Here is a 20,683-nt window from a genome sequence, read left to right on the forward strand (position 1 = left end):
AAGTTTAATCGAATCCCATTGACTTTTCCTGGAAACAACTCACCATTAAGCTTCACGAGCTAAACTACACCTCCATCTGTAATCTCCTTAATAACATATGTCCCCAACCAATGCATTTGGAGCTTCCCCGGAAACTTCGTGAACTTAGTGCCATATAGAAATACCAAATCTTTGTTCTTAAAGGTGCGTTGTTTAATATGGCAATCATTCCATGCCTTTTCGAGATCCTTCTGCACCTACTGAGGAAAACCCGCGAAGAAGAAATCTTCCTCCAGCTCAACGAGCTGGGAGAGGTGTTCTTCCATGGTATGTCGATCGACCATGTTTATAACTACAACAATCCGCAAACTGGGCACTATGTACTCCATCGGCATTACAACTTCTTTTCCATACACCAATCTGAATGGTGCTTGTTCCGTCAACTTCTTGCAGGTAGTTCTATACGCCCATAGAACATATGGTATGCGCACATCCCAATCATTTCGCTTCGCATTGCAAATCTTCATCAAGGCATTCTCGGGGATTTTTTTAAATGCTTCCATTGTGTCATTCACTTGAGGGTGATATGACGTACTCTTTTGGTGATACATATGGAACTCTTTGAGCAAAGCAACAATTGTTTCATTTAAAAACTTTTAACCTATATCGCTCATCAAGATCTTAGGGCAGCCAAACTGAGATAGGATATATTCAAAAATGAACTTTGCAGCTGTTGTTGTGCTACAGTCCTTCACAAGATGTGCCTTACCCAACCTGGTTAAATATTTAGTCACTGTAATGATGTATTTGGCCCCTGTCTTCTTTCCTATTGGTTGAATTGGACCTACAAAGTCTATCGCCCACTTATTAAACTCTTGTAACTGCGCTTGTGGGTTTAGAGGAAAATCATCTCTTCGTGAGGACCTCCCCATTCTTTGACAAGCATCACATGCCCTGCAATAAGCCTTGGAATCCTTATGCTCAGTCGGCCACCATAATCCTGCTTGTAGAATCTTCTGCGCAATTTCTCTTCCTGCATAATACCCTCCCGCCACCCCTCCATGGGCTTCAGCGAGGATAATTTTTTGTTCATACTCTAGGACATACCTACCCAATATTTCATCTAATCCGATTTTATATAAATGTTCAGTGATAACAAAGAAATTTGCAGCTCGGACCACCAATTCCTTCTTTTGTTGTGTCATATACCCTTCAGGAGCTATACCTGTAGATAAGAAATGGATTATGTCTACGAAATGGTCATATGCGATGTGCAAAGAAAAGAGTTGTGCATCAAGTAATCCTTCCTCCAGATTTGTAGGTTCATCACCATTCTCAATCCGCGAAAGGTGATCTGGTCCAACATTCAATCACCCTAGCTTCACAATTACTTCAAAGTCATATTCTTGAAAGAGAAACAACCATCTATAGATTCCCCCACCCCCCCCCCCAACATAGGCTTGTTTACCAGGTACTTCAAAGAAGAATGGTCTGTGTACATCTTGAAGTGTGTACCCAACAAATAATGCTTGAATTTATGGAGTGCCTACACCATTGCTAATCCTTCACGCTCTGTGGTTGAATAATTATTTTCTGCCTTCGATAACTTCCTACTCGTAAACGTTATTAGATGGTCGATATCACCTTCTCCTGGTTGGGTTAGCACAACTCCTAGTGCTATGCAGGATGCATCTACATGGATGTGGAATTCCTTCTTCTAGTCGAGGAAACTAGAATAGGCGCAGTGACCATCTTTTCCTTCAAGACATCCAAACGATTTTGGTAGTCCTCGTCCCAGCAAAACATCGCATCCTTCTTAAGAAACTTTTTCATGGGCGTGGTGATCTGTGCATACGCTTTGATGAATTTCCTGTAATACCCTGTGTGGCCCAACGTCATGCACAATTGTTTGACATTCTTTAGAGGCTCCAAATTAATAATCACTGCAATTTTGGCAAGGTCTACCATCAACCCCTACTTACAGACTACATGGCCCAAAAGTATCCCATATGGTATGCAGAATATGAATTTCTTTAGATTAAGGCATATCTGATACTTTCAATAAGTATCCAACATGATGCGAAGACTGGCAACATTTCTCTTAACTAACACAAAAATAGTTCAATCGTCGAAATAAACTTCCAAGAAATTGTGAATAAATTCTTTGAAAACGGTGACTACCACCCAAGAGAATATTGTAGGGGAATTCTTAAGTTCGAAAGGCATAAATATTATACTGGACACAACCCCATTCACTAGCGAAGGTAGTCTTACTTCTATCCTTCGATGCGATCTTGATCTGATGGTACCATAAGAATCCATCAGTAAATGAATAAGCTTTTTGACTTCCAAAATTTTCTAGTACTTTGTTTGTGAATGGCGTAGGAAATGGATCATGGACACAAGCGTCATTCAACTTCCTTAAGTCTACACATATCTAAATCTCACCTTGTTTCTTCTTTTCCTGAACCACCATGGGACTAATCCAATCTGATTCCTCGATAGGTTCAATAATCCTAGCTACACGCATCTTATTTAATTCTTTGAGAACTCTTTCCTTATACTTAGGATTCAACCGGTAGGGGCGCTACTTCACTGGCTTCACATATGGCTTTAGAGTGATCGTCATGGCACCTATAGCCCCTATTATCCATTTGAGATCAGGGAACTAGGTGGGAAACAAGTCGTGATGCTCTTGTAGAACCTCCGCAACTTTGATCTCCTGCAATGCTTCGTCAATACATGCAAATCTATCTTCAAAGCTAAAAGTGAGCAGAAAACTTTCTTTCAGAACATCCCATTATGTGGTTCCATGTCACAACTTTGTTTCTAAAAGCTAGTTCATCAGGATCATATCTAAAGTGTGGCAGAATATATGAACCCATTATGGATGCAGTTCTTCTCCCCATGTTTTCATCCATTGAGCTAGATGCTCACGCGGATCATCCTTCCCTATATATTTCTCCATGATGCAAGTATTGGCATACCCAAACCACAGCTTCATCATCCGTCAATATTCCTTCCAATCCGTAAGGTTGTTCTTATGCGTACCCCACTATCTAGTAGGCGTAGCTCTCAGTGTGATGTCTAGTACTTGGAACCAATGTTCCTCTTGTACGTCCCTTTCAAATTTATCCAGAAATAAATTGACATATTCTAAACCATCATAATATAATAAGTTGTGTACCTCAGTGGATATACATTGGAGTGACTTTGTAAGCTTGTTGCATCGTAGTAATGATACCTCATGCAACCTATTTTTCTAGTGTTCAAGCTCTTCATCTGAATCTGAATTACAGGAGTTGTCCTTCTCCCACGTAATTCTCCCATCCGCCATAGGGTTGATCCAATCTTCATCCTGCACAGTAAGCTTATATATTTTCTCAATATCGTCTTCCTCATCATAATCGCAGACTGGTTCGGTATATCACGCACCCTCAGCTGGATCCAATGGAACAATAACCCTTAGTTCCTTATTTTCAAATGGCATACTATATTTCTTAAGGTTAATGACTGCATTCATATCAAATGCCTAATCAATTCCAAGAAGTTCTCGGTATGGGTTACTATCGTCCACTATTTCAATTACTTCAAAATATTTTATGGTGCTCGCCCCTTCAATATCCATAGTCACCTTATCTAGGCGCCCCATAGGAATAATATTTTTCTGATTCACCATTCTCAGCTAGATCGGGGACCACTGTAGCATTGGTCTTCCCATTCTTTCCCAAGTTTACTTTGGTAGAACATTTTCATCAGACCCCAAATCAAGAATTACCTGGTCCATTTCGAATTCTCCAATCTGAGCAGTCAATCTCATTTCATGACCAATCCTTTTCTTACTTTTGTCGACCTTATGTACCACACGTTGTTTTGGCAGTGGCTTATTCTTGCCAGTGCAGTTATCTATCAATTCTTGCAGTCCCTCTACTACCTTTTTATCCCTTAGGAGCTTCATGTAGGTTTGTAAAAATGATGCTAATAATGAGGGGTTTGCCTCCTGCACAGTACTAACGTCTTCAGGCTTCCCCGTGCATGTACCTTGAGTCCTTGATGTAGAAGCTCCTGCATCTACGAAGCTCCTTTTTTCTTCCATAAATGTTTCCTTTACTTTATTTACATCGAACCCAACCTCCTTGTCAACAGCCTTGTGAACCCATACATTTTCCTTTGGTTGCTTCCCTTTATCCTCCTTAGTAGTTCTACCACTTCGCGTGACGATATTAACACTAGGACCCTCTTTGCGCGGTTCTGACCTCATCATCTAGATGTTCTGGGTAGTTTGTTGAGTCTGAGTCTTCTTTTCTTGCATCTTCTCTATGAGAATGATACAATATTATATGACATGATCAAACTATCTACAATATTGACATGAGGGGTGCTTTTGATTTTGACAATCTCGCACAAAGTGACCTTGTTCTCCAAAATTATAACAAATGATTTGGCCACGACCTCTTCCATATCCTCCTCCTCGTCCTCTTCCTCATCCCTAAAATCCTCCGCGCACTGGAGTTGCGCCTTGATCTTAAGGACGGGCCTCCATCTGTACTCTATATGTTGGTTTCTTGTCCATCATCAATTCATAACTTCGGCAGTTAGGCTCGTCATGACCCACAGACTTACAAAAATTATAGAACAACTGTTGGGGAGTCTGCACAAAATTCTGCAGCAAATGAAAATTCTACGTTGTGTTTTTTCCTATGATTTGACAAATAGTGCACCAGGTTACCACTCTTGTACTTGGCCCAGCGGTGTTTTCTGGATTCAGTGGAATAGGTCCTGAACAAGGTAATTCTGATACACTGGGAAATGGTCCTTTTCGTGACCATGGCCCTTACATTTCAAAGACCATACTTCCACGTGGACCTCATTCTGGAATTATTTTCCCTGTTTGAGGTTCTGCAACTCCATATGCAAGCTATCCTGTTGTGACTGAATCTGTTTTACTCCCATATTAGTATCCTGAATAGGTGAGGCTTCTTATTTCATAGCAATCTCTAGGTCCTCAACCTGCATTCCAATCTTCTACTACGATGGTGGCAATCTCAAATGGGGTAGTAGTGAAGAAATATACCAGTCCTTGTGTTGGTCGTCTGTGATCTACATAGTAGCTTGTTGGAGTAGACATTTGAACCTCTTATCAAAGTCCCACACGGACTCATTTACCTTTTGTTGGATCTCTTTAACCTTTGTTACTGACTGGGCTGGCAACTTAGGCTTCTTGAATTCTTTATCTAGGGCTTATTTCATTTCTTTTAGTGTCGAATTTGGATGGGTTGAAAAATACTTAATATACCATCTCAACGCTATGTCTTGCAAGGGTGTGACTAGCTACACTTTCTTCAGGTCATCATCTGTAATCTGTTGTAACTTTCACACAACATCTGCTACAAACCAAAATTGTTTGGGGTCTTTTGTCCCAAAACCTTTGAATATGAGCATCTGCATAGCATTCCCCATTTTGAAGAGTGGAGGTGCAGGTGTATGAGGTGGAGTGGATGGATGTGGTATTCCTGCGATGCCCAGCTTTAACGTTTGTAGTGCACCTTGATATGTTTATAGAATACTACTTTCTTCTATACTATCAGACACTCCCAATAGAGGATTGTACTCAGTGCCTAAATCTAGATTTCTTCTGAGCATCCTTCCACTTTTCATAGTTCCCGTCAAATCACTATTAATTCAATGGCATAACCCTTTTCTCACACAATATCATCTTAATCCAAGTTTTCAGGGACTTTATATACTTACCTCTTGGTCCTTTGAAAAATTGGGGTTCAGCATCACTATAACTGACAAATGTATCAATCACGAATTCAGTAATGAAACCACCCAAAATTTTATCGATTCAGTAGTCGATAGCCCTCGTGATCTTGTTTTCTGAAGCTTCTAGGTGCTTTACCAACTCTGGAGTCCACACAATAGGGTTATCCAACTTCCACGTACCTTGGTTTTCTACCAATTTAGAAAACCACTCGTGTAATTCACATGGAAAAGAGCAGAAGAAAAGTTTGTGTTCATCTGTATATAGGTATCTATTCAACCACTCTTCCTTTGACAGGCATGAATTCCTGTTTTCCTAGGCTGCAAATTTGTGCAGCTTCCGATCTATCCACTTCTTGATCTCCTTCTTACTTAGGAACCATTTGTTCAACATCACACATCCCTAAGACAGATCCCAATCCCAACAATGAAACCATTTGTTGGTTTGAGGGGGTCTGGACATAGGGTCAGAGTTAGATCTGCCAAGCAACAAAACCCTACATTGCCAACCCTTTCGGCAACAACCCACGTAGTGCAGGCTGCAGTCTCACCCAAGGCAGTATTGGGGGATGATAGAACCATGTTTCTACATCCAGAGGTCTATGTGATGAGTTTATGTTACTTCTAGGGTTTTATTCCAACCTTCATGAACCCTAACCCTTAAAACGCAGGAATTACAATAACTTATAGAAAACAAATTCTAACTCTGTGCCAATTGCTTCAAACATTCATAACATCAAGTAAACTAATAGAACTACCACTTTCACGCATCTATTAATTGTTTCTTATGATGATTGCAATAAATAGAGTGAATTCACAATAAATTTAGAGGTAAACATAAACACACATATAAACATATATTTCTCCAAAATAGGCTTTATTATGTTCAGATCTTCTCTTATAGACTCTTTCTTCCCTGCACACACAGTTGCAAGGGCCCGCGCACTCAGCTACGGACTTACCAAGGTCTCCGTGTACATAGCTGCAGGAGCCTTCCCTTTTGTCTAAGTAGAGAAAATAGACTCTTTTGGCTTAGATTACTTTTCCATACATAGTTATTCAATGGATTGATTCCCCCTATGACTCTCTATGACTCCTTTTTATAGCATCTTCTTTTTACAATACTATGGCCCACAAACCATGGGTGGGTCACAAAACTACTTAACTTCTAACAAGCTAAGGGGATTTGACCTTCTTAAAGCCCCTTTGACTCCTAACAGCCTTCACACTCTGATACTCAAAATGTGGAGACTTTACAAAAGTACAAAACTATTTGTAAAATTGACCCCAAGGGACCCTGTCCCAACAGGGTGGCTGGAGGAGGTGTTAAGGGGTGAAAATTCAAGTCAAAATATGGGGGGAATTCAAGGAATTTACCTCAAAGAATGGGGAGGATTCATGAGAGGTGGTTGAGATGGGTGAGGAAGGAAGGCATAAAATGAGGAAGGGGGCAATGGAAGATGGGTTATTGATCTTTCTTTTTCTGGGGGTGGGGGGTGTTCTTTTGGTATAGGATTATTTTTGGAGTGGCATGGAGAAGGAGATAGGTGAGAGTCGAGAGAAAGGTAGGAGAACTCACACTTTCATCTCTAAGAGAGTGTTGGACCTATTAACACACTATGACAATTATTCTCAGAATTAGGATTGGAGGGATAGGGAACCTATGGAGGTTCCCTAGACTTAGAAGTCATTCCTAGTTGTTTGGGTGGAAAATTTTGTTGGGAAGCCCCACCAGGGGCACCCCAACTGAGTCACCAAATCAAGTATTCTTACCATTTATTATTTTATTTATATCTATTGTTACAAAAAAATTCCTTACATGTTTAATATGTTGTAGATCAAATATTATATATATGTTAGTGTTGTTGTATTATAAACATTAAATTTTCATTGTTCTGAAATTATTTTGAAATGTGAAATTATTGTGAAATTTATTGAATTAATGTAGTAGTAGTTAGAGGACCCCCAGGTTGGTTCCTTAACATTCATGCAATGGGACCCATATAGAATTTTCATCCTTATTCAACTTTAGCAAGTTATAATTGAATTAATTAGGGTATTTACATCAAATATTTTTCGAAATATATCCATGTTGACCATCCATTATCATATTTTGATTACATTTACAAAACTCAAGGACTACAAAAGGGATACTACAATCCCCCCCCACTTTAAAGGAACATCATAATTGGTGTTCCACTATTCTAGATTGGATCATTATATTTTTTTTCATCCATATTGAAGCTTTCAAAGTGGAAAAAATGGAGGAACTAACACACAAGACCATTTTTACCATTGAGACATAATTTGGAAAATTGGGGTTTGCAACCTTTTGAAATGAATTTGAGGCATCAAATAATTTTTCTTGGGGTAAAAATTTGGCACTTGAGTGTGGCACCCTTCTGTGCTATTATAGAGACAAATACCTTTCCAATGACACAATAATCACCTCAATCAAACTCTATATGCAAATGTTATGCCACTTATAATTTGATCTTCTTGTTTTGACCATGATAATTCGAGGGGATGCCACAGCAGCCCAATTGTTCATGGAAAATGAGATATCCACATGAACATGATGAAGAATACTCTAAAAGAGACCATATTGTAACTCTAGTTAAGAGTTGAGGGAGTCAAACCTAACCACTAGTAGGCTATCGGGCTATGTTATAACTGAGGCACTGGAAGGAAAAGGGGTTTCATTCTATTCAATTTCATTTTGTTCTATAGATGAGAAAAGTAGCATAGAGTTGATAGGGAGAGAGAAAATAGCTAGGATTTGTGCATTGTAGCAACCCACATTCCACAAGCCTCACTTTTTTGTAATTAAATCCATTTTCCATTTAGAGAAAGAGAGCATAGAAGCCTCACCTCCCAGCTGGGTTTTCTCCCAAAAGTGTTTCCCAAGTTATATCTTGTGTTAGTTTATGGTTTGTGAGCTTTATTTTGTTATTATCTATTTTCTACAAAATTATAATTTACATGTAATACAATAAACAATAATAAACATATCAAGAAATCAAAGGAGAAATAAACCATCATATTGTAGATTTTGAATTTTCTAATATATTTTAGTAGACCGGTTGTGATGATATTTCCAGTGGAATATACATGGAATTTTACTGATCATGTTGGTATCAAAGCAGGTTTATTTGGGTATATTGTGGGGAGTTATAGGGGATCCATATCAGTTAAGCCAAAAGTCACAAAACTCTAGCCATGGATGACGAATCTATGATTAACCCTCATGATCCCTTAGAGGAGAGGTTTGTGCAAATAGAAGTGTTGGGATAGGGTCCCTGGGATAAATTTAGATAAATTTTGTAAGTTCTTTTTGTAAAGATGTAAATTCTTTGTGATTTGTGAAAGTGGAGCATGAAGATAGTAAAATTCAAATGGCCCTTAGTCCCTTAGGTTGGTAGGTGATAGGAAGGTTTTAAGACTCACCCATGGTCCGCAGACCATGGTATTGTAAGCAAAAGGGCTATAAATAGAAGAGTCATAGCAAGTCTAAGGGATAACTCATTGATAGAAATATTTGTAAAGGCAAGTCAGCTAAGGTAGGAAAAGTTTGTTTCGTGTACTTAGGAAAAGGGGAAGGCTCCTATAGCTGAGTGCGCGGAGACCTTGGTAAGTCCATAGGTTGAGTGCGCAATCCCCTGTAGCTGAGTGCACAGGGAAAAAGAGTATGTATCTAAATGATTAAATCTAAATAAAGACTGTTTTGATCCAATACTTGTGCATCTGTGTATTATTTCTTACTTCTGCAAGTTTCTGTATTTCCACTATGTATCGCAATTTATATGGATGAAGGCTTATCTTGTGCGTGAAAGTGGTAGATCAATACTATTTATGCATGTTATGAATAATTAAAATCCTTCGCGAAGATTTAGATACTATTAAAGTGAATTATTGTAATTATCTGTTCGGAAGGGTTAGGGTTCGCGAAGATAGATCCAAGCCCTAAGATCCACAGGAACCTATCACACAGGCCTCTAGATGTAGAAACCTGGTTCTCTCATCCCCCAATACTGCTTTGGGTGAGACTACAGTCTGCACTACGCGGGTTGTTACCAAAAAGGCCAGCAGTTTAGGGTTTTTTTGGTTGGCATAGTTAATTTTGAACCTAGGTCAAGCCCCATCAAGCTAAAAAATGGTTTCGTTGCCGGGACCAGGATCTTGCTAAAGGGATATGTGATAAGTTGTTCCCCACTAAGAAAGATATTGAAAAGTGGATCAATCGAAAGTTGCACGCGTTTGTAGATCAGGAGAATAGAAATTTGCGTTTGTCAAAGGAAGATTGGCTGAATAGATACCTATATACAGACGAACACGAAATATTTTCTACTCTTTTCCCTATGAATTGCATGAGTGCTTGTCCAAATTAGTTTATAGTCAGGTTACATGGAATCTTGACGGCCCTATTGTGTGGGCCGCTGAACTGGTAAAGTTTTTGGAGGCTTCAGAAAATAAAATCACGCGGGTCATTGATCACTGGATTGACCGTATTCTGGGAGGATTCATCATTGAATTTGCGATCGATACATCCACCAGCTACAGTGAAGAAGACTGTAGGTTCCTCAAAGGACCAAGAGGTAAGTACCTGAAATCTCTGAAGACTTGGATTAAGTTTCTATTGTGCGAAAAGTGGGTTATGCCTTTAAATTGATGTTTGGGGCTATGCAAAGTGGGAGAGAATTCAAAAGGAATGAAGAATCAAGCTTTGAATACAGAGCGATGTTAGGGTTTTATGATAGCAACGAAGAGGGTAATATTATGAGAACTTTGCAAAGCGCACTACAGCTTGTGAGTCAGGGTATCATAGGGATACTTCATCCATACATTCCACCTCCACCTCCATCTCTGCCTCACACACCTACACCTCCACCTCCACCTACACCTCCACCTCCACCTCCACCTCCACCTCCATCATTTAATATGGTGAATACAATGGAGATGCCTGTGTTTAAGGGTGTGGGAACTGAAGGCCCCGAACAATTTTGGTTTTTTGCAGATGCTATGGATGACACAACAAATCAATGATGTTAATATGAAGAAAGCAGAGCTAGTCATAGCATTGTAGGATAGAGCATTGAGTTGGTACATCAAGTTATGCACATATAAGCCCAACGCGAATATGTTGGAAACTCAGCAAGTGTTGAATAGTGAGTTTACGAAGCCTAGATCTCCGGCCCAGTCTATAACAGATCTCAAGGAGATTCAATAGAGGGTAAATGAGTATGCGTGGGACTTTAATCAAAGACTGAAGTGTTTGATTCAACATGCTAATATGAAGATCATGAATGATCAACACAAAGACTAGTACATTGCTTCAATATTGCCTCCTTTGAGATTGCCATTCTCTCAACAAAATAAGAACACAAGTAGAAGTAGTGGAAATCACCATGAGATTAGAAGCTTGATCAGTGCAGGATACGAATATAGGGGTACAGTAGATTCAATCGCACCTGGCAAGATTGCACATGGAATTGTAAATCTTGAAGAAGGGAAAGGAAGTCTAGCCTGAGGTGCATGCAGAAGTTTGGTGCCTCAAGTGTAAAGGCCAGTGTCATGACAAGGACCACTGTCTTATTTATCAAAACTACCTCATTGGGGGAGGTCTTGTTCCTCTAAAACTAGAATACATTGTTGGACTGAGCACGGGAGTACTCTTATGGTGCGTTATCTGTCAACTAATGGGGAAGCACGTGACTGACAATTGTACTTTTTGTAAGTCAATTGGGCATGATGAGCGCAATTGTCGGAGCTAACTGATGATGGAACATACCCCTATGTATAGAATTCATATAGAAAATTGGCCTCAGGATCAACGCGTGGATGCAACACACATAGGATTTCAGGGCCGAGGAAGAGGACGAGGAGGAGGGGTTGGAAGGGGTCGCAAACAAATCATTTGTTATAATTATGGAGAATCCGGCCATTTTATGCGCAACTGTCAGAACATAACACATCCATCAAGTCAGTATTGTCGATAGTTTGATCAATGTGTTATAGAAGATTGCCCAGTATTAATAGCATGCAGGATAAGAAGGCTCAAACACCTACACAGGATATTCAAATGATGAGAGCAAAGCCTTGAAAAGAAGAGCCTAGTATTAATAATGTAACGTGAAGTGGTATTTCCACAAGAGAAGATAAGGGAAAGCAGCCAGAAACTAAAGGATGGGTATGTAAGGCTACGGAAAAGGAGGTTGGACTCAACCTAAACTGTGCCAAAGAAACCTTTATGGAAGCCAAAAAGAGCTTCGTTGAGGTCTCCACCTCAGGAAGTCAAGAGAAGTGTGGCGGAATTAACAAAGCACAGGACATAGATCCTTCTCTATTAGCTACCTTTCTGAAGACTTGTATGAAGCTATTATGGGATAGAAAGATGGTAGAAGGGCTTCAAGAGTCAATTGATAATTGTATAGCTAAGTTCAAACCTCCTCCAGAACAACATGCTGTATGAAAAATGGGCAAAATCAAGAACAAACAGACCGTGAAATGAGGCTAACCGCACAGATTAGGGAGTACGAAATGGATCAGGTAATTCTTGATCTATGATCTTATGCGAATGTGCTACCAAAACAAACTTTGGAAAGAATGGGGAGACCTGTGCTGTAGTAGTCTTCTATCCAGCTTCGTGTGGCCAATCAGCAAAAAATCATGCCTATGGGGCACCTCTATGGGGTAATGGTGAATATTGAAGGAGCAAGTGCTTTAGCCAATTTTGAAGTGATTAAGATAGTGGATGATAGTAATCCTTACCCTACGCTATTAGGCATTGATTGGGCCTTTGACATGGATGTGGTTATTAATATTTACATAGGTGTCATATAGTGGAAGAGTCAAATGCATCTTTATAGTATATTTTTTAAGTTTTGGCTTTTCCTTTTTTAAATATAATGTTTGGGTGCATATTGTGAAGAGTTGGAGAGGAATATTTGGAAAATGAGGGAGGTTTCTCTCAAGGATACCTGCATATATAAAAACCTCCTTCGGTTTTGTAAAATATTTCAATATTATGGATATATGATCTCGTCTTTGAACCTTATTTTTCCATAAATTCGGTCCCCTCTGTTGCACAAACATATTAGTCCCCTCTGCTACGCAAGTTTATCAGTCATGGTTATTTTTGTAAATTTGTATTTTGGGACCTTATAGAAGTGATTTTTCTGGTTGGATAAGTGTGGATAAGTTAGTTTAGTTGAGTTTCCAGACATGATGTTTCTAAACTATTTTAAGTTTTAAATCAATGATGTTTCTAAATTGTGATAACTTCGATATGGTAGTTCCTGCTTTTCTGCAGATGCATTGCATCTAGACTATTCTACTTTTGTGAAGTGAATTCGACCACATAGAGTGGTAATTTTGAATTCCTTGTTGTATTTAACAATGTAAAGATATGAAAAAAGGAATTGGGGGATGTGAAAACAGAAAACTTTGTAAACAATAGAGAAAGTTTTAAAGCAGTGATCAGTACATCAACACAGGGATTGTTTTGTTCCAGGATTCTTGTGTCAGACATAATGGTAATGTGCCTCTCTTTTTGATTTGTCTTCCCTTCTAGTTTTCACATGTACCTTTTCTTCTTAATTTTTTGAAAGAAAATTATGTTGCAAATTTTACATTGGTAACCTGCTCATGCTTGTCAAACAATTTCAATGTTTTCTTCTGAAGTTAGATATAAGATTCATTTATACATGCTTTATATTTAATGGATCCTTACTCTCATTTCATCTCAGCCATACTACAACAAATTTTGTAGATCCAGAAGTCTGCCTACCTCGCCCTAGTTCAAACTGCTTTGTTGATTGTGATTGGTTACTAAAATATTATTTTGACTCCATGCCCAATGGAATCTCTCTTTCACCTTGTAGCCACAATTTTAAAAACATTTTCACTCTGATTATCATAACCAACCTAAAACCCAAATCCCTTCATTCATTTAATTTATTGATAGAAGAACATAGTGAGAGAGCCCTCTCTAAGGCTAGGGTGCTAGACCTTAGACTAAAGTTTTTTGTGGTTACCTATGGGATTTATCTCTGCATCCTAGAGAAATTTACGGAGTGCTAACAGGTTCTGCGATGGTGCAGGTTGATTGGGATAGTATCTTAGGTTGGATGGTGGTCATACTGCAGGTGTGGTACCATATGGTTGGTAAGTGGTTAGGCCATTGTACACATTTCAAGGTTGATTTTTGGCTATGGTTCCAATCAACCCATCTGTAACACTCAATGGTCATCGTATCTCTAGTTTGAAAGACTGTAGGCGAGGGGCATCTGGTAGAACATGATAGAGGCATCCAGGTTGAGAATAAATGAGCTCAAATTGTTGAGCTTTACTGATAGCCTCTTCCTCTGTTTGTGGGAATGTGGAAGCCACATATTTTGAGATTTCTGATGTAAGGGATATCAAAAATAAGTCAAGGAGAAGGTCCTCATCTATGTGTACCTTGCACAAGCTATGACATTTCCTCCATTCATGGACATGGTTTGAGATATGCATGGCCGACATTTGCAGGAAATGGGTGAGTAGCTCTAATCTCGAATCATAGTGGATTAGGAGTTGAAAGAATGAGATATGGCCTAGATAGAGAGTCAAAGGTTCCACGGGAACCAAAGGCCTCACCTATGTACCATTTCATCGTAGGCCCATTGAGAGTGCATTGAAAAAATTGTAGGAGGACAGAGTCATCTATGATGTTGTTGGATGAGCATCAAAGATGAAAATTCATTATATGGTTTCACGGATCTTCCCCTTGTTTCCCTTAGAACTTTGGTATATTCATGGGTAACTTGGTTGGCATGGGGGCCAATTTTGACCATGTGCAATGGGGTCATTTGTCAACTTTCTTAGATTTGAGAGATTTAAGGGAGCTAGAAATGGTATTTTGGCGTTGTTTGCCATCGAAAAATGATTTTGAACTGTAATGTGAAAAGGAGTTCCTTGTGTAAAAGTGTGAGATGTGCTACCTAAGGGCGTAGCACGTTGAATCCCCAGAGGGTGGTGTGAGGACTCCCCTGAGAGGTAGTGAAAGGATTACTTTGAGGTAGAGGGGTCATAATCAAAGTTGCACCAATAAAGGATGAACCAATAACAATGGTTGTGTGATGTCTTCTACGCCAAAATAGCGAGAGACCTGGAAAACCTCCTGATAATGGGGGAAGATTTTGGAAGTGCCTAGAGCGACGGGGTATCGTGGGGTCCCCCATGGTGTCAAATGGACTATGTGTTACTTCTGTGGTGAGGGGAGAAATGTATCAAAGTAAGTAAATCACATACATAAAATAAAGCGAAAAATAAATGGTTAATTTCCCTTTAAGTTATGCTATGTGATTAATCAAACAATAAAAAGGTCTTTGTTTGTTTTGTGAATGATACAAATTCCTATCAAGACTTATCATCCTTCCCACTCTCAAAGTAACTTGGCCTTGCGAAGATATTGCTTTTTAAGGGTATTTGGGCTTCAGCTCGAAAGAGCCGGTGACACTTCTAACAGCCAAAAGAATCAACCAAGGTAATGAATCAGGCTTTAGTGCTTCCCGAACCTCTACCTATAAGGAAAGATGCCCTAAAATTGGCCACTAGGATACCTTCGTCCCACGGGGGCAGTCGAGTTTACAGCTTCTTGGTAATTAGTCACCAATATCGATCACTATACAGGTCAGGTAGCCCTGTACAGAACTGCACACACTTGGACCTAAGTCAAACCCCCTCTGAATCGAGTTTCAGACATGAGCAGGTAGTCTTTTCCGTGGGATGATGAAGAATTTGAAGCATCTGAAAAGAAAACTTCTATGTTTCAAAAGGTGACATGAACATGACATCTTATGGGATTCCTACCCCAAATGGTCCTAACCCGAACTATAAATTATTTTATGGCCCCTCTTGTAACTCGTTTCAAAATGTGAAAAGAAAAATTATTTATTCCAAAAAAAAAAGTAATAAAATCTCATGAAGTAAAATCAAGATCATATAGGAGGGTGTTTTCCTTTAAAATAAATGGGAATTGATTTTCGATTGAGATAGTGCAGGATCGCAATAATGTATATGATTTGGTGGGGGATGGTAGGAGTCAAAATTCAAAAATTAAACGTCAATAAGATTTGGCGCGCATTGTTGACGATGATGTCAGGCCTTCCCCATAGGAGAAACCTGACATCACAACAAGTGTGAGCTTTATCTCTATGGGTGCCTCTGTAAATATGTCATCGAGTAAACCACTCTTTCATGATCGACGGTTGAGAGCCTTTGTGGCATCATGCTCTGATGGGCCCGCTTACCACCATGGGTGCTCCCGTGAGCGATAAGGCACTGCCATCTAATTTTACGACAAGCAAGCATGGTTGGTCCATGTCACTTGACATATCACCTCATTCCATCATGTCATCAACACCACGTCAGCCATGTCATCCATTTCATCGTCTCGTACACCCGTCACCTCTTTATTTAATTCTGTTTTTCCCTGCTTTTTCCCGTTTACCCATAAAACCCCATATTTACGCTAAAATATCATTTATTTGTTGTTCATTCTGGAGCATGCCCAAGTACAAATATGTCTACCAGCTCATCAATTTGCAATCCAACATCATCTGAAAACTTCCAGGTATTTATCCATTGTGTCTACCCCACTCAGTTATTCAAAATGTCAAAGAAAGTTTCTATGGCAGGTTTTGCCACCCACATTCCCCTTATGGACACATAAAGAGACATATTTGACCCTGTCTACTCGTTGAACCTGATGGAACTTTGTCAAGAAATTTTAGCTAGCCAATTAGACTCCCCTGTATACTCTTCAGTTGTAAAATCAGGGCTATTTTCTGCCATTATCCCTCAAACATATGTCTATCCAAAATTTATTACTTGGTTGGTCTCTTCCCTGTATCCTCATAAATGTTTTGTCATTAATTCACTGGGGGAGAATATTTTCCAAGTTTATGCCTTGTTAATTCAGCAGGCCCTTGATTTTCCACCCTCATAACATTATATTTATTTTTCTTAAGAAACCCTAGTTTATGAGTTCCAAAACTTGTCTGGAGAAAATTATGCTAAATTGTCTTTCCACCTCATGCTAGTTGGACATGTTTTATGTCTGGAACTAGTTGTGTTTCCCCTAGATTGTTTTGTTGAAGATTCTCAACCAGTTTTGAAACTAATTGCCAGGGTTTTGGGGAGAGAAAATACTTCTACTATTGATCATGCAGTTATAGGATTGTTTAATTTGGTCATGCAGCCTGGAGTGACTCTTAACATACCAGCTTTCTGGGAGGTTTTAGTGAATTCCCAATTGTCAAATTTGAATCTTACTGGTTGTTTCATATTTCCATATTTGTTGATTTACTTGTTCCTCTATGTCCATGTAGAGAAATTCATGCATTTAGGCCTGAACATAATGGATTTACATAAAAAGAAATAGTCAATGATAAACTAGACAAACATTGTAAGAAGTCACCCTAACCATGAGGGTTTTTCATATTTCACTGCCTCTTTTATGTCAGTTGTTTACTCAATTATAAACAACTCAGTTCCACCATGCCTCTTGCCAAAATCCCAATCCCTTTTACAACTCAGCAAGGATGTCAAAGTGGGGGATTGGTTCCAGTTTGAAGATTATGTTGAGATCAGATTATATGGAGCAGAGGTTTCCCCTTATAGGCTTCCTTCTTTTGTACCAATGAGATTGTTTGCTTTGGAGTTCATTAGACAAAGTTTGAATGTGGATCAAGTTCATTTTGTACCAGCAAAGAAGGGACATTTATTCAAGTTTCCCATAACTATTGGGCCATTTATTGTTAATAATAGACAGGCTATGAAAGAAGTTGAGGAAATGCTTCAAGATATGCATCTTCAACAAGGAGATAAATGGACATATGATCCTCATCAAATTATTTCGAGGAGAAGGGTGGAGATTATTATTCTCCTTATATACATGAACCAAGACTAGAAATTGAAAAGTTGGCTAATGGTGGTCAATCTAAAGCACAAAAGGGAATGGAGATTGAAACTCCTCATCCTGTAGAAAGAGGATTGAAAAGAGGAATTGAAGAGATCATTGAGTTGGATGGTGAAACTACTCACAGTTCCAAGAAATCAAAGCTACATGAGAAATAAAAGGAGTCTGAGCCTCTGGTAGAAAGTTCCTCTACTGTAGTTGGTTTCCAATTACAATTGAGAGAGGTGATATGCACAACTTCTTCTCTTGTTCCTGAAGACATTCAACAGAGATGTGTTTCTGTTTTGAAGGAGTTATATGGTCAAATTGAAGAAAAGAATAAGAAGATAAGGGAAAATTTTGTGTCTCAACTTGAAGCCCAATATGAATCAGAGTACCACACCAGGTTATTATCAGCCATGGATTTGGAAAGGAATCAACTTAAATTGTCCTTTTCTCATCCTTCTGCTTTGACTGTCTCCTCAACAACAAGTTTCAAAACTATGAATCTAACTGTGGATGCAAGGGATATTCCATTTCCTAAAAAAATCAATCTGCATAGGAAAACTGGAGAACTAATCTATAGTGATTTGAGAAAAACATCACTAGTAACAAGCAAAACAGAGGCCTTATTGGGGAAGGTAATTAATCAATTGAAGCTAGAAAAGGCAAACTCTAGAGCCTTGTATACCCAAAATGAAGAATTAAATAAATTAATTGTCAAGCTTGGGGTAAATCCTGAGGATAGATCTATTGTGTAGAAGCTTTTGTAGGGGTAGAGTCAAAAATTCAAGTGTTGAGGAAGAAATTAAAGTTGTCTACAGTTGAACATGTTATGGCCCCAGAGGTAGCCTAGATTGCAAAAGAGAAAGAACTTCTAACCAAAGAATTACTGGAGAGGAACAATGAAGTGGCTACCTTGAAGGAATTGAATGATAGCTTGCAACAAATTATGGATACCCATGTCTATACAATTCTAGTACAACCAGATTCAGAAGATCCAGCTGATAAACTAACCAAGGTTATGACTGAATTGAAAATATCAGAAGATGAAATGAAGAAAATGTAGAAGAATCTAGATGACACCAAGGAACTATTAAAAGTTAAAGAGATTCAATTTACTATGGAAAAAGATAGTGCATCACAATACCATAAATATTATTAGAAAACCTGTAATGAGATCAAACACTTGAAGGAGAAGGTAAATGACAATATGTCTCTTATACAGGCTAGAGAGATAATTTGGAATGATATCTTCCTGCAAGTGAAGGCTATTTGGGATTATATGTTGATCATAACAGAAGAGAAGATCATTATCAGAGACTTAGAAAGCATCATTTCTTCTCGTAAAGAGAAATCCCAATGAAGTTCCCAGCAAGCAAAGAAAATGATTGATTTTCTTAATTGCAAATCACTTCAAGAATTAAGAACTATGCAAGTTGAAGACAGGATAAAGCTGGTGTTAGAAATAAATAAAATGGTGCAGAAGAATTTGCATAGTGTTGTAGCGGATGCAATACCCTCCAAAATTTTGGTCTGCATCCAATTTCGCAGCCTTCCTTAGGTTTTTCCTTGATGTTTGCAAGCAGTCGGGCTCATCCCATGAGCCCATGTCAAGTCTTTGCACCCTCCTTGCTTGACCGTTCATCGGACATAGTTTTGCATGTTGGTCGCAATTTCATGCTTGTAGCCATGTTCTGGTTATTCATAAGGTTTGTCTTCATGTGTACAAGTTGTATTTTCTATGTAAACACCTGCCGCACTCACACACTAAGTTGTATGCAATTTCACGCAAGTGTTGTTATGGTCATTCAACAATCTATCACAAGTGTCTCGCTTGTCGCTCGCACTGTTGGTTTGTCACACTGGATGTTTGTTGTCTTGATGGTTCGAGGTGTCTTGTCGTTAAGTCATTTTGACTGTGTGTTCGCAAGGTCATGCATGTACAAATTCACTCATTCACACACTTAGTCATTTTGTTGAAGTTATGTCGACCAGACCTCCATTGAGCTACACTACGCCGTTTCAGTGCTCAATGAACATGTATTGTTGCCCAAAATTGCGCATATCTTAAGGCCGCCTCCCAGGTAGTCCGCACTGCACAATCGTGGAATCGACCCAACCAATGGTCACCCAGAACAGCGTAGATGTTTCTCAGTAAGAAATCTTAATCTGCGTTGCCCGCAATAAATCAACCAAGCCTCTAGCTGGTCAACCAGAGAGTTTGGATAGGCAGTGACCCTGGGCCTCACTCCCTCAAAAATTGTACAGAATCTGCCAAGCATGCCTACTTTTTCTGATTGAATAAACTACACAAACATGCTGGATAGACACCCTCTACCTTTCATTGCACTGCCCTAAAAAATTGCATAGTTTTTCCAGCGAGTCACCGTGTCAATTATCCTGTTGCTCATCTTGAAAATTGCGCAGTTTTCATGAGTAGTCTCCCAGTTGCCCAACATCCCACTCAGCTCAGAAACTATGTAGGGATGTCCAGTAGACCAGCCTCCCAGCTCTGCGCAGTTTTTACCAGCAGCCTCCTGCAGCTCGCTGCCACCTCATCGGAGAAATTACACAGTTTTTGCTGCCAGAATCCCCCTACTACCTGCACTATCTCCCTAAAAAAATTGCACAGATCTGCCCTCCAACTAAGCTATATCCTTCGAAAAGTCACTACCAATTCGTATTTCCCATCTCAGCCTCCCATTGACCTTTGCACAGTTTTCACGGATAGTGCTTGGAGCCCGCATCCCAGCTTGAAATCTTCCTTATGTAGTTTCATAGCCTTGTCCTCTCTGTTAGTCACCTGCATCCTAAAGTGAAAATAATGCATCATGGTAGACTAGGATATTTTTAGATTTGAAGTCGCCTCGTCATGACTGATTTCATATACAGGTACATGGATGAGACATGGTGCGATGACAAATGGGATGAACAAGGAGTGCATGCAAGGAGACTTGTTCACGGATGAACGAACACATAAAGCATGCCAAATTAAAAGCA

The sequence above is a fragment of the Pinus tabuliformis genome, chromosome X (genome assembly GCF_031772625.1).
Source record: "Pinus tabuliformis cultivar Carrire ecotype Pingquan chromosome X, CPIR1, whole genome shotgun sequence".
In the NCBI taxonomy this organism is placed as follows: Eukaryota; Viridiplantae; Streptophyta; class Pinopsida; order Pinales; family Pinaceae; genus Pinus; species Pinus tabuliformis.